We start from the raw sequence: 3,394 nt of genomic DNA, 5'->3' as shown, positions 1-3,394 counted from the left end.
ATCCTAAATACTGCCACTTTTAAAGTGAACAAGGCTATCAGCACTTCTAGATTCTAGTTTGGGCTATGTTGCTGAGGCTTTACAACATTTTTGCTGTTGAGGATGTAGTCACATCCGAGTAAAAAGTTTATAGATATAGCCCATTTACTAGATAAAAATCTCAGCATTCTCCATAAAGTGAAATAATCTTAAACAGAATTAAAAACAAACTACAACAATGTGTAAAAAGTATAAAAAAAGAAAAAGTGAAAAAAAGGAGGAAGTCAGATATGACAAAATAGCATCACATGCAGTCAGTTCTAAGATTTAGATGCTGCTGATTCAATGGAATAGCATATGTCTTAATGTGGATATAGGGAATCACCAGCAACTTGAACACCTCAGGTTACAAGTGGGAGCATGAAACTGTACCCAACCAGAAATGTAAGGAGTGTGCAAAGCTCTGCTAAGGGAGAGTTTCAAAACCTATTCTAAAATTAATTGGTGTTGAAAATCCAAAACAAGTAGGGAACGAGTTCTCACATGGATGCTAGTTAGATGCCCTGTAGCCGTTTTGGACATCTGAAGACAGGCAAAGACTTCCCTTTTGGAACAAGTAGTAAAAAGATGAAGTTTTGACATGTTCCTAAAGTGGAAAGAAAGAAAAAAACTTTTAATGAATTGTTTGTGGTGGTGTTCCAGGCATAAATTTCGGTTAAAAAAAACAACCCTGCATTTGTGAGGACTGCTCATAGAACCAAAGTTGCCAAGAAACTGTTTCATGTCAGGGATAAGGCTGTCTGCAGCAATGATGAGTGTTCGCCTCCTGTCTGGGTCTTAATTTAAGTAATCTGTACTTACTACTCTTTGATGGCAGGCAAGCTCTTCATCAAAGGAAGTGCTTTGAATTAACAATACAGCTGGATATGATCTGAATAACGGTGCAAAGACACATTGTCAAGCTGCATATCTTCACCAAAGGAAGCACATGTGGACTACGTAATTGGTACCCCTCCGTAATAAAAGGAAGATGATCAAAACAGACAGATTAAAAAAAAAAAAAACCTTACAATTTGGACTTAGAACCTTTATGGGCAATGACTGCAACCATTACTGCACCAGTCAACAGGTGTTGGTTATGACCCACTCCTCTTCAACAGACCACTCCATTGTCTCAGCTTTGAAGTGCAATTTATTTGACAATATGCTTCAACTCCTTCCACAGATGTTCAGTCAGCTCAGGGTTCAAATGTCATTTCGGAGTGGTCCAATCGTTTGCTTTGAGCCTTTCTTGGATGTTTCCAAGTGCTTGCTTTTGGAACATTACCGTTTTGTAAGACAGACACCAAGCTTTTTACGCTATATTTGACACCAGAAAGCCTTAATAGTCTTTGGATTACCTCTAGCTCACATTCACACCCTGGTCCAGATGCAACAAAGCAGGCCCAGACCACAATTGACCCTTCTCACTGTTTCATAGTAGGGTTAGTGTTTTTTATGGTCATGGAACAGATGCGCTTTTTGAAAAGAAAGCCCCAGTTTTGTCTCATCTGTCCAAAGGAAGTTTTCACAGACACCTTGTGGTTTGATCAAAGTATTGAGGCAAACTCAAACCTTGGCTTACAATGATTTGCTTTTAACAGTGGTGTCTTCCTGGGTCATTTCCCAGAAGTTATGAATGTATATTCTGACAATGATGAACCTTGAACTTGGAGTTCACATTTAAACCTTCTTTGGTTACCAGTTGTATCATCAGTCTCTTGAAATGGTCACTTTTCCTCTTGCAACCAGATCTGGGGAGGTTGTGAATGAAATGCACAGCTGTGGTCACAGCAGCATCAGTCTGCTTGGAAATTGTCCTATAGTCTATACCTTTAACGCAATTACCTATAATTTTCTTTTTCCCGAGACAACTCTCTCCTTCTCTTTCTGTTACTGTAGTTCCTACCACCAATGGTGACTTGTCACTTTTCAAGCATGCAGCCCGGTTGATTGCAGGTTTAAGATACCTAATTAGAGGACTTGCCCTAGTTTAACATGCATCTTTGGTTTCTAAGCACCTGAAATTTTCTATTTACGTTTCACAGAACGATTCTGTTGAACAACAACTCAAAAGTGACTTCTGTTTTTCAGTAATTTCTAATCTCTTATAACATTTGTCTACTTCCAGTGTTTGCAGTACCCTCAGTGGGCTTTCACTCATTAACAGAGAAGTACTAGTAGTTCTGTGCATCCTTGTGCATAACTGAAATTAAACAAGTCCCTAATCAGCACTGATGTACTGCATGTGAGTTGTCAAACGATTGAACAAAAACTCAAACCATTTTAAACCTGTAGGCCTCCCTGCCAGTTTCTTTTTATCTGTTCCTCCTTACAGTATGGTTGATGGCAAATAAATGCAAATTAACTTTTGAAGGGAACAAGATTTCATAACTACTAGAATACCACTGGATACTTAAGACAATGCTGTTTGGGATTGACACAATCTTACCAAAATACGACTGCAATCTGCCAAATGTCTTCGGGAGGGCCCTGAGGCTGGTCGAGATGACCCAGCTGCTGTCTTAAAGAGCCGTTCATGTTGAATTATAGTCATCGTGTGAGTCGCAGCAGTCCTTTAAACACCACATTAACAGTCTCCTGTTGTTCTTCTCCACTGTCTCATATCCTGGGTTGACCCCAGACTTTGTGACGACAAAGAGTTTCCTCCAGCTTTCCTTCAAACTCTCGTTTTCCTTTGTTGTCTTAAAGCCATCCATGTCAGTGCGGAATACATCAAATCAACATCAAAGCACTGCAAATAGGAATCTCCATTTGTTTAGGATCAAAGAGGTATTTCAAAACCAACACGCACAAAGCATTTAATGTGTTGGAATCAGAGTATGTACTTCCTACAAGAAAATTCAGCTCAGTCTTCTTTTGCAGAAGGTGTTACTCTGCATTAACTGCGTATAGAAACACATGCTTTGGTAAATCTGTGTGATTTCCAGAAATCTTTAAGTATTAACAACAATCCCCCTCCATTCAGCTTTACTGCGATTTGTCATTTGCATAAAGAACAAGCGCATCAATTTGCCGTCTCTTCACAAAGGAAGCACTTTTGTCTGTGTGTTCTCCTGTCAGTATCTGAGATGAGTCACGCAACACAAGCTGGCACTGGGATTTTCAATTTGTCATGAGGCAGCCTTGGTCTGTATCCCACAGGGACAAGATGTCTCCAGCTCTCATTCATAAAAAAAAAAACAATCAGAGACTAACAGTTGTTTTATTACAGGGTACACTTTGAGCATATGTCCTTGCCTAACCCTACTTTTTTAAATGCAGCACGTGGGGGAACTTCAGAGCCACACCTCACCCTGTGGACTAAAATAGGTTTGGGAAGCATGACTTTTTTTTGTACCGTTAAACACACATG

This window comes from Oryzias melastigma, linkage group LG6 (assembly GCF_002922805.2).
Source record: "Oryzias melastigma strain HK-1 linkage group LG6, ASM292280v2, whole genome shotgun sequence".
NCBI classification, from domain to species: Eukaryota; Metazoa; Chordata; class Actinopteri; order Beloniformes; family Adrianichthyidae; genus Oryzias; species Oryzias melastigma.
This window is presented reverse-complemented; position numbering follows the sequence as displayed.